At 44.2% G+C, this 20388-nt stretch overlaps 1 protein-coding gene across 11 annotated transcripts in view; it reads right to left on the bottom strand.

Moving 5' to 3' along the window:
- The window catches only part of PRR16 (proline rich 16), a 589987-nt gene that overhangs the window by 18680 nt on the left and 550919 nt on the right, over positions 1-20388 (bottom strand). For 9 of the 11 annotated variants that reach the window (XM_063964188.1, XM_063964192.1, XM_063964198.1 and 6 more), the window contains 2 exons: positions 17401-17634; positions 16717-16835 (listed from right to left, as the gene is read on the bottom strand). The exons of 1 other annotated variant lie outside the window; for it this stretch is intronic. The gene's annotated coding sequence lies outside the window, so the exon portion shown is untranslated. The remainder of the gene's footprint in view (positions 1-16716; positions 16836-17400; positions 17635-20388) is intronic. One more of the 11 variants, XM_063964190.1, reaches the window with a different exon arrangement.

Here is a 20388-nt window from a genome sequence, read left to right as displayed (position 1 = left end):
CAGCAGTAGCCAGTACTCTAATGATGTACTGCAGCAGAAGCTAGTACTCCTGTGATGGAGTGCAGCAGTAACCAGTACTCTAATGATGTACTGCAGCAGTGACCAGTACTCCTGTGATGGAGTATAGCAGTGATCAGTACTCATGTGATGGAGTGCAGCAGTAGCCAGTACTCTAATGATGTACTGCAGCAGAAGCTAGTACTCCTGTGATGGAGTGCAGCAGTAACCAGTACTCCTGTGATGGAGTATAGCAGTGATCAGTACTCATGTGATGGAGTGCAGCAGTAGCCAGTACTCTAATGATGTACTGCAGCAGTGACCATTGATCAGTACGCCTGTGATGGAGTGCAGCAGTAGCAAGTACTCTAATGATGTACTGCAGCAGTGATCAGTACTCATGTGATGGAGTGCAGCAGTAGCCAGTACTCTAATGATGTACTGCAGCAGAAGCTAGTACTCCTGTGATGGAGTGCAGCAGTAACCAGTACTCTAATGATGTACTGCAGCAGTGACCAGTACTCCTGTGATGGAGTATAGCAGTGATCAGTACTCATGTGATGGAGTGCAGCAGTAGCCAGTACTCTAATGATGTACTGCAGCAGAAGCTAGTACTCCTGTGATGGAGTGCAGCAGTAACCAGTACTCCTGTGATGGAGTATAGCAGTGATCAGTACTCATGTGATGGAGTGCAGCAGTAGCCAGTACTCTAATGATGTACTGCAGCAGTGACCATTGATCAGTACGCCTGTGATGGAGTGCAGCAGTAGCAAGTACTCTAATGATGTACTGCAGCAGTGATCAGTACTCATGTGATGGAGTGCAGCAGTAGCCAGTACTCTAATGATGTACTGCAGCAGTGACCATTGACCAATACTCCTGTGATGGAGTGTATCAATGACCAGTACCCCTGTGATGGAGTGCAGCAGTAGCAAGTACTCAAATGATGTACTGCAGCAGTGACCAGTACCCCTGTGATGGAGTGTAGTAGTGGCCAGTACTCTAATGATGTACTATAGCAATGACTAATACTCCTGTGGATATAAGTTTAATTTGCTGGCTGTCGGGATCCGGGCGTTCAGGATACCGACGCCGGAATCCCGACAGCTGGCAATGCTGGCAGCTGGAATACTGGCTTACATGGGCTCATGGGAATAGAACCTGTGGCGAGTGCAGCAAGCCACTGTGCCTGCAGCGTGGCGAATGCAGTTAGCCTGCAAGGGAACTCTTTGCGCCCGCCCCGATGCTGCCATAATAGCGGCTGGGATGCCACTGTTGGTATATTGATGGCCGGCACCCCGGCCACCGGTAAATCATACTCTACCCCTCCTGAGATGGAGTGTAACAGTGATCAGTGCCCCTGTGATGGAGTGCAGCAGTGACCATTGACCCAGTGACCATTGACCAATATGCCTGTGATGGAGTGTATTAGTGACCAGTGCCCCTGTGATGGAGTGCAGCAGTAGTTTAGTACTCTAATGTTGTACTGCAGCAGTGACCAGTACCCCTGTGATGGAGTGCAGCAGTAGCCAGTACTCTAAGGATGTACTGCAGCAGTGAGCTGAGCACAGCCGCCGCCGAGGAGAGGAGTGCAGCGGCCACGGGGGAGAAGGAGGGAGGTGGAGGAGGGAGCCGCAGCAGCGCTGTGTAATTGGCGGAGGCGCTGCTGCTGCTGTCCCTTTCCTTCACCATAGGCTGTCCTCCGCCGCTGTGAATGATGGGAAGCGCATCCCAGCATTCACAGCGGCGGAGGACAGCCTATGATGAAGCACAGGGAAAGCAGCGCCTCCACCAATAACACTGCGCTGCAGCGGCTCCCTCCTCCTCCTTCTCCCCTGCCCGGGATCTCTGCTAGAAGAAGCTGCCCGAGAAGCCTGACTGCCAGCGGAGACTGTAAGTATAATTCTCTCTTTCTTTCTTTCTATTCTGTCTGCCTTAGGGGGTAAATCTGAGTTGATCGCAGCAGCAAGTTTGTTAGCAATTGGTCAAAACCAAGGCCCTCATTCCGAGTTGTTCGCTCGCAAGCTGCTTTTAGCAGCATTGCACACGCTAAGCCGCCGCCTACTGGGAGTGAATCTTAGCTTAGCAAAATTGCGAACGAAAGATTCTCAAAATTGCGAATAGAAATTTCTAAGCAGTTTCTGAGTAGCTCGACACTTACTCTGCCACTGCGATCAGTTCAGTCAGTTTCGTTCCTGGTTTGACGTCACAAACACACCCAGCGTTCGCCCAGACACTCCCCCGTTTCTCCAGCCACTCCCGCGTTTTTCCCAGAAACGGCAGCGTTTTTTCACACACACCCATAAAACGGCCAGTTTCCGCCCAGAAACACCCACTTCCTGTCAATCACACTACGATCACCAGAACGAAGAAAAAACCTCGTAATGCCGTGAGTAAAATACCAAACTTCTTAGCAAATTTACTTGGCGCAGTCGCAGTGCGAACATTGCGCATGCGCAGTTTGTGGAAAATCACTGCGATGCGATGAAAAAGAACGAGCGAACAACTCGGAATGAGGGCCCATGTACACTGCAGGGGGGGAGATATAACATTTGCAGAGAGAGTAAGATTTGGGTGGGTTATTTTGTTTCTGTGCAGGGTAAATACTGGCTGCTTTATTTTTACACTGCAAATTAGATTGCAGATTGAACACACCACACCCAAATCTAACTCTTTCTGCACATGTTATATCTGCCTCCCCTGCAGTGCACATGGTTTTGCCCAACTGCTAAAAAAATTTCCTGCTGTGATCAACTTGGAATTACCCTCTTAATGTGTAAAAAGGGGATGCTGTCTGCCGTAATGTGTAAAAAGGGGGACGCTGTCTGCCGTAATGTGGAAAAAGGGGACGCTGTCTGCCGTAATGTGGAAAAAGGGGGACGCTGTCTGCCGTAATGTGTAAAAAGGGGACGCTGTCTGCCATAATGTGTAAAAAGGGGACGCTGTCTGCCGTAATGTGTAAAAAGGGGGACGCTGTCTGCCGTTATGTGTAAAAAGGGCACGCTGTCTGCCGTTATGTGTAAAAAGGGCACGCTGTCTGCCGTAATGTGTAAAAAAGGGACGCTGTCTGCCGTAATGAGTAAAAAGGGGACGCTGTCTGCCGTAATGTGTAAAAAGGGGACGCTGTCTGCCGTAATGTGTAAAAAGGGGAACGCTGTCTGCCATTATGTGTAAAAGGGGGACGCTGTCTGCCGTAATGTGTAAAAAGGGGAATCTGTCCGTCATAATGTGTAAAAGGGGCTCTACCTGGTGTAGTGGCGCTACTGTGCGGCGTAATTTGAATAATGGAGACTACTGTGCACCGTTATATGAATTGGTATTATTTTGTGGCCACACCCCTTCCCCACGAAGCCACGCCCCCATATTTTTGCGCACGCCTACGGCGCGCACAGCCCCTGTTTTACATGGAGGAGTGGGGCTCTGATGCCGTTTCTTGCACACAGTGCTAAAATGTCTAATTACGGCACTGTTGCTAGGTGTCCATTTCTCTGGCCCTGAGCAGGTCCCCCTCACCAGATCCTCTCCAGGGGTGAGGGGGTGGACTTGGTGGGATGGGGGCCCAAAGCATTTTGTCGTACCGGGGCCCACCTCTCGCTAGTTCCGACACTGACTCTAATTAAGTACTGCAGCAGTCAGCAGTACTCCTGTGATGGAGTATAGCAGTGACCAGTACTCCTGTGATGGAGTGCAGCAGTAGCCAGTACTCTAATGATGTACTGCAGCAGCGACCATTACTCCTGTGATAGAATGCAGCAGTAGACAGTACTCTAATGATGTACTGCCGCAGTGAGCAGTACTCCTGTGATGGAGTGCAGCAGTGACCAATACTCCTGTGATGGAGTATAGCAGTGACCAGTACTCCTGTGATGGAGTGCAGCAGTAGCCAGTACTCTAATGATGTACTGCAGTGGTGACCAGTACTCCTGTGATGGAGTGCAGCAGTAGCCAGTACTCTAATGATGTACTGCAGTGGTGACCAGTACTCATGTGATGGAGTGCAGCAGTAGCCAGTACTCAGCAGTGACCAGTACTTCTGTGATGGAATGTAACAATGACCAGTAGCCCTGTGATGGAGTGCAGCAGTATACAGTACTCTAATGATGCACTGCAGCAGTGACCAGTACCACTTGTGATGGAGTGAAGCAAAACAGATAATTCCACCCAATATGCAGAATAAGAGAAACTGTACTGAAATACAGAAACGTCAAGGGAAACCGATTTCCAGAGACAAATGTTTAAATCTTAGATATGAAGGAGTGTCTGTGGAAATTTGGCAGCTGTGGTGCTAGAGAGTGACATGTTGCCTAAGCCGCTAATTAGTAACACTGTAATGAATTAAGGGCATTTGACTGTGATCACCAAGCTCTCTTTTTAATTGGCTTTGTCATTAATGTATGTCTGATATGTTTTCATTAATCTCGCGTGTTATTAATACTGAGGTTGGAACTAGTGGTACTGCTGCATGCATGACATAGTAAGAGATAATATACTATGTACAGTATTAGAAGCCTAACTTGTAATTGAGGGAATACATATGAACAGTTCCTTACATTTACTGCTTATCAATACAATACTACAGAGTCAAACTTTCTCCTTTATTAACCTTGCAGCATGTTACAATATACCAACCATGTTCCTCATCTACTTTCACAGGGCAGCCAGTTCCTTGATGTCTACATAAGATAAATGTAACAGTGATTGCATGGAATAACAATCTATCAGGTTTTTTTACACATGGCAGAGAATGCATGTAGGGGATATTTCTTGTTACATGAATTGAGAAACACATTTTGACACATTTTATTTTGTTTGAAATATATGTATTAGATTTCTCGCACAAATGAGTTTTTTTGATGTGTGACAGAGAGCATTTTACAGTTTGCAGTCACTATTATTACCCTGCTGCACACAATCACAGGAGGCCTACGGCATCTATGTATCACTGTATGCTGTGCAATTGCCGGCTTTTCTATAATACATTATATCATAAGCAAAATTACTATTGATATATGTGTATACTGTATAGAAGAATACATATGAAATCCCAGCAGACGGGATGCCGACTGTCACTATACCGACAGCAGAATCCTGTCTGCCTGAATCCCGCCAGCGAGTCCCCTCGTGGGTACGCTGTGCTCGCCACGTATCGGGCCCAGTGGCTCGCTGCCCTCTCCACAAGTTGTATTCCTACACAGTTGGCGGTGTATACCCACCAACCGAGTGAGAATACCGAGCGCTTGTCGGGATTCATCTAAAAGCATGTCAACGGCTGACGGGATTCCGGCGTTGGTCTCCTGAACGCCGGGATCCCAACAGCTGGTATATTGACTGCATCCCTGTATAGAGGACTTGAGATTTTAACAATAATTAGTAGAATAGTTATTTTTAAACATCAGTTTAAATGCTGTGTTTCTGGCAATATATTTTTGTATTTGAGGGGGAAGTGTATTATACTGGCACCGATATAATGCTAGCTGCTTTGCCTCTTGTTACTACTATGTAATTTTAATATGCAGTCACCCTCCATTGCATTTTAGTTTGTATAATAGATAGTACAGTATGTCTTGTTATGTCAGGGTATATAGTAAAACTAGTTCCAATGTGAGAAATAAGCACAAGTGTGATTAATGAAAACAGATCAGACATGCATTAATGACAAAGCGAGTTATACACAGAGCTTGATGATCACAGTCAAATGACCCTAATTCACTACAGTGTTACTAATTAGCGGCTTAGGCAACATGTCACTCTAGCCGCATAGCTGCCAACTTTCCACAGACACTCCTTGACTGCTAAGATTTAAACATTTGTTTCCCATGACAAGTGTCTGTATTTCAGCAGTGAAAGTGCACAGTACAATTTCTGGCATTAGGCATGTTGGAAGGAATTGGCACTACTATGTAGGCTTCGCTGGAGCATTATGTTGCCAAATATAACAGGGTAGTGGTAGCACTAAATTATTGTCACTTGAAATGTGCATGTGTTCAGTGCTTACCAAATGCACAGTATAATCTCTCTCATTCTACATCATTCTGTGTATTAGATGCAGTTTGCATTATGTGTTCTTATCCTTCAGACTAAAATGTCAATAGACTGTACTGTATATTAAACGGAGCAGTACGATGCTATTCAGAGGCGTATTAAGAGAGGAGGGTGCCCATGTGCAATCTCTGTCCAGGCCAGTGGTGCCGAAAGAGGGGGGAAGAGGGTACAAATTACCCGGGCCATGTCTGATGGAGGGGCCCAGTGGGGGCCCCGGGCTTCCTCCCCCTTAGCTGGCAGCAGCAGCTACAGCTCTTCTCCTAAGCCCAGCACACACTGCTGACTGCTGGTCTGAACTGTGACCATGGTGGTGCTTAAAATAACATTTTTAGGGTATTTTTTCAAAAGGTGCATGACCACGCCTAATGTGAATATGCCATGGCCCCTGAAAAGTACCTGGTCCAGAAATACTACCCATCTTTATACAGTATATACGTGTGTGTGTGTGTGTGTGTGTGCGTGCGTGCGTGCGTGCGTGCGTGTGTCTGTCTGTCTGTCTGTCTATCTATCTATCTCTATACATATCATGGCTGGCACTCTGTCCAAAATACTGCGCCATTTTCTAGGTGCTGTCGAAGTAAAAAATATTACATAAAGAAAACATCCAAACTCCAAACAGATGAGTCTCTGTGCGTGCAAATACGCACAGCATGCACAGCAATATATGGTAACATACGCATTTACACAGACATGCCACAAAGATATATTCAACACATATTTCATACAGCAAATAAAATAAACATGTCAAGCACCAGACATTATAAGGTTTTAAATTATATAATGGAGTATAACGTCATGTATGTGTATTGTTGGAGCGGAGCAAGATGGACATGTCGTGCTTGTTGTCAAAGTAATCAGATTAATGAGTGGATTGATTTGATACTGGTGGTTAGATTGTAGCACATTGCAATGAGTAGTTATGATCAATGTAGGAATATAAAGCCACAATTCTAATGACAAAGAACAATCCAAAAGACAGCATGTGTGGCCAGGAAACCAGAGGCCATCCCCTATGATGTCAACTTCAAGGCTTGCATATGAACTGACCAATGACTCATTATGAAAGAGAAAGTTCCCTCCCCTGGACCAATAGCAGAAGACATGTTATCCCCCAACATACACAGTGTATAGCTGGTCCCAGACACAAGAAGTTTCTGTTTTGCTGATACTCTGCTGCTGTGAGCATTGAGGGAGAGCTAAAGATGAAGGAGATGGAGCGTAGTGAGCATGAGACAGGGAGATGGTAATTGTATACTGGCCGTGACTGTATGAATTCTCTTGTAACAATTGCTTCCTATGAAAATGTACTCTGTAACCATACACTATATATACTGTACATGTGATATATTGTATACATATCCTTTTAATATCAAATATATACATCAATGAGCTTTGGAACTCAGACAATGTGTGCGTGCACTTGTTTTCTCTTAAGGGACGTACAGCGCACTTATATCGTATATGGTAATAAGATGCGCCTTGCGTCAACAACATATATTAGCGCTGGCATTTAAAATATTTATTAGAAATAAATCTAACTCTTACAGTGCCCTTAGTGCAGAGATTTTCAACCTTTTACAACTCGCGGCACACTGAGCAAGATTTTAATATTGCCAAGGCACACTCAAATATAATGGTGATGCATGGTGCAGTTGCGTGTCTTAGGATGTCATGTCGCAGCTTCTCCATAGGTAAAGCCTGAGCCACATCTGAGAAAGCCAGAAGAGCCCAACACTGCCCGGGCCCAAAATTAGAACTGGCTCTACAACCACTAAACCCACCAGTAGCAAGTTTGTAGTGGTACTGTTTTCCGTGCGCACAAATGGGCAGCTCTAATGAATATAAAGTCTAATGCAGGCATATAAAGTAATTCAATCTCATAACTCCGTCAAATGAGAAGAAGAAACAGGGGATGTCCCCTTCACCAAGACACCACGGAAGGGACATTATCTGGCGAGGAGAGGACTCTGGGATTGCTTAAACGGGGCCCCATTTTTTTGCATTTACCATCATATCCCCGGACAAATCTCCAATCCGGGTATGCTCTCTAGAGTTTTTAAACATTAAGGTTTTTATTGAAGAGTTTACACATAAAAAATGGGGAACAGAATAAAGAGATAGGGAAACACAGGGGGAAGTCCGGAATGGTTACCATAAGCAAACTTAAACAACGCACAGTCTAAGGGGTATACAATTGGTTACATTGATCATACAGATACAAGAAAAGGAGAAAGCGCTAAAAGGAGACATGAAGAGGACATATCTAGTATCCCGGCATTCTCGTAGAGATAATTCTAGAAGAGATCGAGAACGGACATGTCAATTGGAGAGCTATACACTGTTAGCCTACCTTCTCTACTTCTATAATCAGACCATCCCAACCATTTCATGTGGATAGAGTTAGCCGATGAGGAGTATTTAGCCTCCGCGGTTTCAAAAATGAAATGTTTGTGGATCTTATTTTGGATGAACTCTAAGGTGGGAACACTCTCAGATTTCCATAGCTGTGCTATAGCAGCTTTAGCAGCTATCAAAATGTGCCCCAAGACATAACGGTCACCTGCAGAGAGGCGATCCACCAGTGAAGTAGGCCCTCTGTATAAGCTTGTAAAACATTTCTGAGTGGTTAACACATTTGGAGACTTTAAAACAAGACCTAAATATACCATCCCACTCTGCCTCAGTAAAGGACCTATTCCCATAAAGTCTGAGTTTTCAATTTTTTCAGGGGGCCGTTTGACAGTTGAAATTGATACCACCACGTAATCCCATATTTTGTGCGAGGGTGTCTCCAGTCGGCTCACAATGTAAGCCGGAAGAGACAGTTTGTGGAGATGTGAGGGAGTACATGAGTGCAGCCAACTTCTCACCTCCAGGTATTTAAAGAAATCCTGAGTTCGAATCCCAAATCTCTCTTGTAATTGAGAGAAGGACATCAAGATGTCTCCTTCATATAAATCGCCCACGGTAGTGAGCCCCTGCCGAGTCCACTCCACTAGGGAAACATTGGGGATCAATGACATAAGAGCAGTTAACGACAGGCAGGGGGCGGGTAAATTAAGTTCTTCTGAAGAGAGTACTAATTTATGCCAGGAATCTATGGTCGTTTTAATTGACTTGCAGGACTTGGCCCTACTCCTAGCAGCGGGCAGTGGCAACCAAAACATATCAGGGAGAGAAACAGCATCTAAGCATGAGGCTTCCAGAATAACCCAAGGCTTCAGACTCGTGGTGTCAAACCAGTCCCTAGACTGACTTAGCAGACATGCCGCATGGTACTTTTCTATATCTGGGAAAGCTACTCCCCCAGACAGTTTAGGCCGAACAAGAGTCTTCTTAGCGATTTTCGGTCTAGATCCTCCCCACACATATCTGGTCAAGACCTGGTTAAATTTATTATAGAAGAGTCTGGGAAGGGGCCTCGGTATGGCGCGAAACAGGTACATTAATTTCAGCAATAAAACCATCTTAGCAGCAGCAATCCTACCCAACCAAGACACCTCCTGCAGCATCCACTCCCCAGTCAGCTCAGTAAACGCTTTTAATAACGGGGCATAGTTACACTCAATCAAGTTGTCTTCTCTAGTTAGGTTTATACCCAGGTATCTCAGAGAGCAGGACTTCCAGGCATATTTATACCTATCCTTCAACTTAGAGACCACAGTCGGAGGTATATGGAGTGGGAGGGCTTCTGTTTTATTTGTGTTTAACTTATAAAAAGAAACATCTGAATAGCTTTGAAGGACCTCATGCAAAACTGGCAAGGAAGCTTCGGGGTCAGTTAGACATAGCAGAATATCGTCCGCAAACAAACTGATTGAGCACGCAGCCGGTAGAAGAGAACCCCTCCTAGTCTTGTCTCTCAACACCGAAAAGGCTTCTGATAGATTGAATTGGGATTTTATGAGATTAACTCTGGACAAATTCGGCTTCTCTGGAAGGATCTTGGACTCTATTTTAGCTCTTTATTCCTCCCCTAGTGCACGGGTATTTGTTAACGGATGCCTTTCCTCACCCTTTAATATCTCGAATGGCACGCGTCAAGGATACCCGCTATCCCCTCTTATTTTTGCGCTGGCAATAGAACCCTTGGCTGCTTGCATTAGATCTCGAGATGCGATTAGCGGCCCTGTTATAGGGGGCATCTCTCTAGAGTTTTTAAGAAATTATTATTTTAAAATAAAGTGTTTTTATACTGTCCAAAACCGGTATATTATTTCACTTTACTTCGAGGATTTATCCTGAGAGTTGAATGTGGATTTTTAAAGAAGAATAAAGACCCACCTACTCTGCACTATATACAAGGTTCAGTTTGTGAGTGTCTTGGTGAAGGGGGCATCTCCTGTTTCTTCTTCTCATTTGACGGAGTTATGAGATTGAATTACTTTATATGCCTGCATGCAAGTTATAATTTGTGAGTTTATTGTTGAAGGGGGCATCCCCTGAAATTTATGGTGACGGCACCTTTACCGATGAAGGATTATTAATGCTTCTTTCCTTATTCACTATTGTGAGTGGTTAGATTTAGGGGTTAAAACCCCAACACAATTCATATATCACTATCAGTGTGGTGACATAACTCTATTTTGAATGTGCAATTATACCTAAACAGTATCACACAAGGATCTCGTGGGGTCATTCCGAGTTGTTCGCTCGCAAGCTGCTTTTAGCAGCTTTGCACACGCTAAGCCGCCGCCTACTGGGAGTGAATCTTAGCTTATCAAACTTGCGAACGAAAGATTAGCAGAATTGCGAATAGACACTTCTTAGCAGTTTCTGAGTAGCTCCAGACTTACTCGGCATCTGCGAACAGTTCAGTCAGTTTCGTTCCTGGTTTGACGTCACAAACACACCCAGCGTTCGCCCAGACACTCCTCCGTTTCTCCAGCCACTCCCGCGTTTTTCCCAGAAACGGCAGCTTTTTTTCGCACACACCCATAAAACGGCTAGTTTCCGCCCAGAAACACCCACTTCCTGTCAATCACAATACGATCACCAGAACGAAGAAAAAACCTCGTAATGCCGTGAGTAAAATACCTAACTGCATAGCAAATTTACTTGGCGCAGTCGCACTGCGGACATTGCGCATGCGCATTAGCGACTAATCGCTCCGTTGCGAGAAAAAAATAACGAGCGAACAACTCGGAATGACCCCCTCTGTGTTTTTGTGCTTCCTTTTCATGTTTAAGCATCGTTCTCAAAGACAAGTGGGACTTCAAAGAGAAGTGTGTTAAACCAGGGGAGTACATTCATTCCTTTATCACCTGTTACAAGTCTTATTTTATTATTTGGGCTCACATATGAGCTAGAGATAAATTGTTGTTTTACTAAACCCACCAGTATTGATCGCTCCAGGGCCTCAGTAATGGCAAAATATTGACGGGCCTGGCTCTGCTTCTATGGCGGCACACTTGGAGACTGCTCAGGGCATACTAGTGTGTCACGGCACAGTGGTTGAAAAACACTGCCTTAGTGGGATGACAGGTAGTACAAGCAAGTCAACATTTCAGTTTATTCAACTTTAATCATAGTAAGTCCTGAAAGTTGTGTGGCATTTCTGCATATACTATGGGGTATATTCAATTAGGGTCAAAACTGCCGTCTTGTCGAAAAGACGGCAGTTTTTGACTTTTTCAGGTCGGAAGGGGTTCCGACCTATTCAGTCCCGAGCATTTTTATTCGACAAGTCAGGGGATTCGACTTGTCGAATAGTACGTGAATTGGCGGTATAGCTGCCGATTCGCGTACTTCTGCGGGAAACGCGGCCAAATCCGACAGGTTTTGGCCCCATTTTCGACCATCTCAGTTCGACTTAAAAAAAAGTCGAACTGAGATGGGGGACCTGAGAGGAGGAGAGGGGGGAAAGCCGTTGGCAGATGGGGAAGAGCATCGGGGAGACAGGGGACAGCAGCGCTACAGCACAGCGCTGCAGGAGGATGTGTAATAGCCGCCGCTCACAGCAGCGTCCACCCGGCTCCAGCAAATTAGGTCACGCTTGCTGGAGCCGGGTGGACGCTGCCGTGAGGTGTGGAGGCTATTACACATCCTCCTGCTGCGCTGCTGGCCGCGGCTGCCCCCCCCCCCCCCCGTCTCCCCGCTGCTCTCCCCCCTCTCCCCCCCTCATCTCAATTCGACTTTTTTAAAGTCAAATTGAGATGGGCTTTGACTAGCCCTTGCTGGATCCATTCCGACAAATGCATGTCGGAATGTATCCGACCCTAATTGAATATACCCCTATGTTTCTGTGTTTATGTATGTGTGTGTGTATACAGTGATTGCACTTACACGCTATAGGGCATCTTTTATCCCAAAATTACAATGGAGGATCCATTTTCACAAACTGATGGTGTTCCAGGGAATGCGCTCTGCAACCAATGCAGCTTTTATGTGACTGTCCCATCATCCTAATAGTGAACATTTTTGTCCCAACTGCTGGGAGGTATGTCATGCTCCTGTGAGTGCATACCTCCCAACATGACCTTCTCCAGGAGGGACAGAATGCTCTGCTTCTGGACTTACTTCTTAATGTATGATTGCCATCCCTTGTGGTGAAACACCTTTCTTATCCATTACCTGTTCAACACAGGTGCCGGCAATCATAAATTAAGAGAAAAGTCCAGAAGCAGAGCATTGTGTCTCTCCTGGAGAGGGTCATGTTGGGAGGTATGTGAGTGGGGACATCTCGTGTGCTAGACATGCCCCTAGAGTGGTGCAGCCATGCAACTAACAGGGTGTGGCCACACACCCTGCAGGGGGGCCCCCGGGAGGTTACTGTACCGGGTCCCAGGATTTGTCTTGGCAGCCCTGGTCCAGGCCCCCACATTTCTAGCCGGCAGTGTGGTCCGTCTGTGATCCACCTATGTGAGGCTGTGAGTGCTAGCAGACTGAATCTTGTGCACCATTTTCCTGAAGACTTGCCTACTGCACATGTGCAAAAAGCCAGGAAAATGTGCCAGTGATATTGCAGCGCTGGCGCAACAGACGCAGGACTCCGGAGAGGTATGTACTGAAGCAGTAGTGCACCGAGTGAGCGGTGTGGCCCCCCACTGGACACGAGGGGCCCTGTACATTATAGATATGCCGTGCTTAGAAACCAACTAAACAGTGACTAAGTATAAATTCTATTTAATTAAATAAACAGCATGTAAAAATAACTTCTGGGAGTGGGACAATACAAAGGTACTATACATACAGGGGGGAATATAATAGGGTGTTAGAATCAGAAAGTGGCAATCATTGATACCATTTTCAGACAGAAAAGTCTGAAAGTCCCGGCAATTACCCGGCATTTCAATGCCGGGTCGTTTTGCCGGGACCTGTCTGACCCCCGTTTCACAGAGACAAGCAAATTACCAGGTTGAGAATTTCGACTGGGTAATTTGCAGATCAACACGGGTATTTTGTCTGTGTGAAAGGGTCAACATGGGTCGAAATTCCCGGGTCTGTGACCCTGGTAAATTCCAGGGTCGAAGTCCTGAGAATTTCAAACCGGGTTGACTCTTTCACACAGGAAAAGGACCCATGTGTTTCATGAAATTACTGGGTGGAACTGCTTCATCCGGTAATTTCAGCTTCTGTGTGAAAGGGGTATTACAGTACATGGCAAAATCAACCTGGTTTTGCCAAGTACTGTAAGTGATTGCCACTTTAAAAAAACAGGATAATCTCCCAAAATCTCTCACTTCCTGTTTCTCACACCCTATTACATTCCCCGCACAATGTGTCTATTAATAGTATAAATAATAGAAATGGACTTCCAGAGTAGACAGTAAATATAATTATTGAGCTCATTACTCCTGGTGTAATGAGTCCGGAGGCCTTGGCAATCAGCTCCTACATCCGCTACCAGCAGGTAGGTATCTCTGTGAGCCGAAACACAAATATAGTGTGCACTGTGAGTCAGACACCTCTGAACCTCTGTTAATGTGAGCCGAGCTATAAGCTGGATCCCAGCTCAGATGTCACACTGCAATAGTAGATCAGTCGGTAAATGAAGTAATACTACTTCTGAAAAGATGAGAGTAGCAGTACAAGACAGTCTGAGGGTTCTAAAGTTGGCCATACACTAGCGCGATTTGGCCTCTTTTCATCTGATTCAGACGCATTGGGCCGAAAAATCGGATGGAAACTGTCCAAATCGCAGGTGTGTGACATCTGATCCGCTCCGATGCGCGGTCTCGTGTGCATCGGGGCTGAGTCGATGGTCGGGCGTGCTGCACATAGGATAAATCGGAATCGCAGCCATAAGTTGCACATAGCGGCTAGTTTTTTTAGCACCTGCGATATATCGCATGCGATTTCTTGCATGTCTTCACTTGAGTGTCTATTCTCTGGACACTCCCACCCACCCACACAGCGGCAGCAGCAGCAGCATGTGATACATCGCATGTAAAAATGGCACATTAAGTATCAATTCGGATGGAAGAACTCATGGGCAGCTGCAGGAGAGTTAAAGGGAAATTGGATCCCACTTGTGCCTCAGACAAGTCACAGTAATGTATGGGGGGCTTTAGAGGGAGATTTATCAAATCATGGAGAGAGATTAAGTGGAGAGAGAAATAAAGTACTAACCAATCAACTGCTGCTGTCATTTTACAGGCTGTTATTGAAAAATTACAGGAGTTGATTGGTTGGTACTTTCTCTCTCTCTCTCTCTCTCTCTCTCTCTCTCCACTTTATCTCTATCCAAGCATTGAGACATTTCCCCCTAAGTCTCTCTGTCACTCGGCTTCTTCAATAGGCAGATACAGTAAGACCATCTAAGCATCCAACACTTTCATAGCTAAATAGCAGATCTCCACAAGTAACATTCATGCACCTAATTAAATGCTCTCTGTGGATAAATGTTAATCCACATATCAAACACAATTTAAATAATCTAAAAAGAGTGAAATACTGAAATAAAAAATAAATTGAATCAACATATTAACGACCAGTAAATGATACATTTAAACTGATGCCTCATATGAGTAAAGTACACATGCCTATGCAGTGCATTCCATAATGGTCAATTTGTAACATTAACCAGCGTGGCATACTGTATAATGATCATTAACCTAAATATAATTGTGGGCATGATTGCACTATACTACATTTTATATTGCCTATGGTTTAATATACTGTAGAAAGGTAAAAAAGGAAATGGTATACAGTATCATAATGCAAAAATAGGCAAAAAGGGGAAAAATTCGGGAGGACAAGTACAAAGCAACAGAAATACATTCAATATTAAATGAGTTCCAAAAGTTCCAACAAAACATGTGGCGCGCCTGTTGCTGCTGCAGAGTTTATTGGCTCTATCACAGGAGCTCTGCTAACACCTGTAATAAGGGGACAGGATGATTCCCGTCTAGTACCGCCTGTGCTGCAGCAGGCAGTGGTGCACCATCCGCTGCTGGACAGTGAGATGGAATCCACCAGTGAAAGATGATTCTGCATGTTACAGACAGTTGATTCTCATGAATATGACCCTTACTTACAAGCTGTTGTCACACATCGTAGCTGGAGCCCTGCCAAGTCATTGCGGGCTTGGGTCCCTGTAGACCAGCTGAGAGTGCTATCTATATAATCCTATGAGTCATGTATGACTGTATGTATATATATATATATATATATATATATATACTGTCTATCTATCTATCTATCTATCTATCTATCTATCTATCTATCTATCTATCTATCTATATCATCACTAATTCTCTAACTTCCCGATATGCTAGGAAGCTGAAATTTAACATAGGTATTCTGAAGGTGGGAAATAGGAAAACTATGTAATTAGAATTTTACTAAACTTCCCCTAAGGGGATGAAAAGGGACTTTACATAATGTCATCATTACTGATGCGTGGCTTGCGCCCAAAACAGGCAATAAGATCAAAATTTGGATTGCACATCCAGTGCTTAGAATTTAATAAACTACAAAAATGGTCCTGTCACTTGTTACCGTATCTGCTATGGGTGCTCCTCGGGAAGCGCTAAGAACCATGGGGGTAATTCCAAGTTGATCGCAGCAGGAAATTTTTTAGCAGTTGGGCAAAACCATGTGCACTGCAGGTGTGGCAGATATAACATTTGCAGAGAGAGTTAGATTTGGGTGGGTTATTTTGTTTCTGTGCAGGGCAAATAATGGCTGCTTTATTTTTACACTGCAATTTAGATTGCAGATTGAACTCACCCCACCCAAATCTCTCTCTCTCTGCACATGTTATATCTGCCTCCCCTGCAGTGCACATGGTTTTGCCCAATTGCTATCAAAAATCCTGCTGCGATCAACTTGGAATTACCCCCCATGTATTAATATTTACTTACATTAAGACGTCTCAAATTTATAGCTCTATAGATATACCAAATTTTTAACACTCAATTATATGTGTAACCATGAAAATCAGAAACTCCTGTGCGAAGAATGGGTAGAATAGCTAGTTTATATATATATATATATATATATATAGCGATACAACCCGGCACTCAAAGGGACAGCGTCACCTATAAATAACTTGCTGGGGTGCCCTCCATGAGAAAATGAATCCCCAATGTATACAGAAAAAAGAAGAGGCGGCACTCCCAGCGTTTTTAAAGTGCAAAAAATATCTTTTTAGTCAAAAACGACGTTTCAGGGGGTCTCACCCCGTCATCAGGATAACATGTGCATCTTACAAGAACAAACATTTATACTTACATGCCGCCCGTTCCCCGCCCGCCACCGGACGCAGTCCACAGACGCCAACAGCTACTTCCGGGTTCAGGACCCTGACGTCACCGGAAACAGTGAGATCACGTGAGTCTGCGCCGGGAGGTCTGAGGGAGACGAGCAGCACGTATTTACATGTCACCATAGTAACAATACACAAACATGTGAACACACAGATAAGATGTGAGGAAAAAACCCCACAATAAAAATAAGTGCAAAACAACATTATAGTGACAATAAACATTAAAAGCACCAAGAGTGGACTGAACTACATATATAAAGATTAATAATAAAAATACTTAATAGTAACAGGTCCGGAACATAACAACCATATCTTCATCTAACCTGCACTATTAATCTGATTGTGTATCATATCTCATAATTAACTGACTACACTACACAGTATAAACTAACTCTACTACCATGACAGCCATGGAGTCAGTGGATTGGATATATGACGAACTGGACTGTGATACTCCTATTAATAAACATTGGGCAATTAATAAACTACAGTCCAGAATCTGCACATTAAATGTATGAAAACGATCTTAGAAAAAACACACATTACTATTTAAATGAACGCAGACAAGCTTAAAGATTCATTCAGCCCCTTGGGGTTCACGGTGTCAAGAGTAAAAATCCACCACGCCTCTAGTTGTAGCAGCTTCTTACCCCGATTGTTGGACACTTGTAGCCAGGAACCCCCTGCGAATGCCCCATATGTTCATCATAATCTTTCGGGGGATGAGAGGTCCGCCTTGAATGATTTAAGTAAACGTCAAGACATTATCATAAGGGGAGCCGATAAGGGGGGAGCCGTGGTGGTCATGGACCTCAGCTTTTATAAGCAGGAATGTCTTAGACTGTTGGATGATGCTAACACGTACTGTAAATTGACTGCAGATCCTACGGAGAGATTTAAGAAAGAGTTGTTGTGTTTAGTACAGGATGGATTTCAGGATGGTGTGATAGACTCTGACACTAAAGCATTTTTATGTAAAGCATTTCCTGTTGTTCCGATTTTTTACATTATCCCTAAGCTACACAAGGATCCACAGCGCCCTCCTGGTAGACCGATTATATCAGCCAGGGGGTTGCTGTGTGAACCTGTAGCTAGTTTTTTGGATTTTTTTCTGCAACCAGTAATCCAGGGCACTAGAACGCACCTTAAAGATACTTCGTCACTTTTAAGAGAATTTGAGGAAATTGGCCAATTACCCCCAGATATGATAATGGCAAGCATTGATGTCACAAGTTTATATACTTGTATTCCTCACGATCTGGGTTTGGCGGCTGTATATAAATTGATTTGTGACAACCCATTATATATGGGACCAGAAGTAGGCTTCTTTATGAAGCTGCTGGAGTTTACATTAAGACACAACTTTTTCTTATATGATGGCAGTTTCTTCCTGCAACAAGCAGGGTGTGCGATGGGGAGCCGGGTGGCCCCCTCGTATGCAAATTCATTCATGCATGTGGTGGAAGATAAAAAAAAGTTTCAGTGTCTAACATTCAAGGCTATGTATTTAAATATTTTAGATATATAGATGATATTTTGCTGTTTTGGACAGGTAGCATTGAGTTGTTACAGGAAATTATATCAGCACATAATGCATCCTCCTGTCCAGCCAAGCTCACAGCGAATATCAGCACTGAGAGGGTACAGTTTCTTGATGTGGATATCAGCATCAGCGAGGGACATTTACGGACCAGTCTGTATGTAAAGCCCACAGACCGGAACACCCTTTTACAACACAATAGCTTTCACCCTGTTGCGACCATTGAAAGTTTGCCTTTTTCCCAATTTATTAGAGCCTGTCGTATTTCCAGTGATGCTAAGGATAGAGAGGTTCAAATTGATAAAATGACCTCTAAATTCCTTGAACGAGGATACCCACAGAAGTTGCTTACACAGGCGAAAAATAGGGCCTTGTCATTTGATCGACACGCATTATTGAAGGAAAAGGAGCCAAGAACAGCATTAACACAGTCAGTCCCTCGTTTTCATACATTTTTAACTATGTGTAGATTCTGGACTGTAGTTTATTAATTGCCCAATGTTTATTAATAGGAGTATCACAGTCCAGTTCGTCATATATCCAATCCACTGACTCCATGGCTGTCATGGTAGTAGAGTTAGTTTATACTGTGTAGTGTAGTCAGTTAATTATGAGATATGATACACAATCAGATTAATAGTGCAGGTTAGATGAAGATATGGTTGTTATGTTCCGGACCTGTTACTATTAAGTATTTTTATTATTAATCTTTATATATGTAGTTCAGTCCACTCATGGTGCTTTTAATGTTTATTGTCACTATAATGTTGTTTTGCACTTATTTTTATTGTGGGGTTTTTTCCTCACATCTTATCTGTGTGTTCACATGTTTGTGTATTGTTACTATGGTGACATGTAAATACGTGCTGCTCGTCTCCCTCAGACCTCTCGGCGCAGACTCACGTGATCTCACTGTTTCCGGTGACGTCAGGGTCCTGAACCCGGAAGTAGCTGTTGGCGTCCGTGGACTGCGGCCGGTGGCGGGCGGGGAACGGGCGGCATGTAAGTATAAATGTTTGTTCTTGTAAGATGCACATGTTATCCTGATGACGGGGTGAGACCCCCCGAAACGTCGTTTTTGACTAAAAAGATATTTTTTGCACTTTAAAAACGCTGGGAGTGCCACCTCTTCTTTTTTCTGTATATATATATAGATATATATATATTTACATATATTGGCAAGACATAAAGATGTTTGAAGCTCAGAATACAAGAACACCTGCGGAACATCAAGAATAAGGTTCTTAACCATAGCCTCCCTCGCCACTTCCAAGAGGAACACAACTCGGGTGTAAGAGATCTTTCCTTTACCATTGTGGAACACAGAGAGGATGATAGCGGGGCGGGGAGATAGAGATAGTGGTACTGCCATATAAGTTCAATGATACTGCCATATAAATCCAGTCCAGTGGTACTGCCGTATAAGTCCAGTGGTACTGCCATTTAAGTCCAGTGGTACTGCCGTATAAGTCCAATGGTACTGCCGTATAAGTCCAGTGGTACTGCCATATAAATCCAGTTTAGTGGTACTGTCGTATAAGTCCAGTGGTACTGCCATATAAGTCCAGGGGTACTGCCGTATAAGTCCATTGGTACTGCCGTATAAGTTCAGTCCAGTGGTACTGACGTATAAGTCCAGTGGTACTGCCGTATAATTCCAGTGGTACTGTCATATAAGTCAAGTCCAGTGGTACTGTCGTAAAAGTCAAGTGGTACTACCGTATAAATCCAGTGAAACTGCCATATATGTCCAGTGGTACTGCCATATAATTCCAGTGATACTGCCGTAAATGTTCAGTGGTACTGCCGAATAAATCCAGTGGTCCTGGCATATAAATCCAGTCCAGTGATATTGCCGTATATATCCAGTGATACTGCCGTATATGTCCAGTGGTACTGCCATATAAGTCCAGTGGTACTGCCGTATAAGTCCAGTCCAGTGGTACTGCCGTATGAGTCTAGTGGTCCTGCCGTATAGGTTCAGTGGTACTGCCGTATAAGTCCAGTCCAGTGGTACTGAAGTATAAGTCCAGTGGTACTGCCGTATAAGTCCAATGGTACTGCCGTATAAGTCCAGTGGTACTGCCATATAAATCCA

This window comes from Pseudophryne corroboree, chromosome 1 (assembly GCF_028390025.1).
Source record: "Pseudophryne corroboree isolate aPseCor3 chromosome 1, aPseCor3.hap2, whole genome shotgun sequence".
Taxonomy (NCBI): Eukaryota; Metazoa; Chordata; class Amphibia; order Anura; family Myobatrachidae; genus Pseudophryne; species Pseudophryne corroboree.
This window is presented reverse-complemented; position numbering and strand designations above follow the sequence as displayed.